Raw genomic sequence first — 725 nt, 5'->3', positions numbered from 1 at the left:
TGTTATTTTTATGAAATAATTTTTTTTACGGGGCCCCCTTTTCCATTAATAACAAATATTATTTAAAATTTTATGATTTTTTCAAATTTGGAAATTTCTTTATATTGGAAAATTTATTTGAAGTATTTTTTGAGGGATAAATTTGTACACGAGGCCCCTTGACCGTCCGGGGCCCCTAGCAGCTGCTCAGTCTGCTAAGCGTTAGATCCCCCACTGTACATGTGTGTGTGTATATATATATATGTGTGTGTGTGTGAATAAATTTGTTTTACGTGGGTCTATATATATATATATATATATATATATATATATATATATATATATATATATATATTTGTGTTTCAATAATTACAAACGACTTTCTGATAAAAATGTAAAAGAGTTGATTACTAAATAATTTTGATTCCATTTTTGTTTTTTTTAGGATTTGTAATATAAATGTGAGTTTACATGCACTAAAATATTTAAAATATTTGCTAAAATATTTAAAATATTTAAAATTTTTACAATTGTCACTGGTAATCATTACAAGAAAACCATATTTTTTTCGATTTCCAGATCATTTCTTTTCATTGATATCATTTCTTTGATTTCTTTGTTTTGATTTGAAGAAATAAAAAATGTCAAATGTCATATATATATATATATATATATATATATATATATATATATATATATATATATATATATATATATATATATATATATATATATATATATATATA

Source organism: Helobdella robusta, assembly GCF_000326865.2.
Source record: "Helobdella robusta unplaced genomic scaffold HELROscaffold_66, whole genome shotgun sequence".
NCBI classification, from domain to species: domain Eukaryota; kingdom Metazoa; phylum Annelida; class Clitellata; order Rhynchobdellida; family Glossiphoniidae; genus Helobdella; species Helobdella robusta.
Note: the sequence above shows the minus strand (reverse complement) of the source record.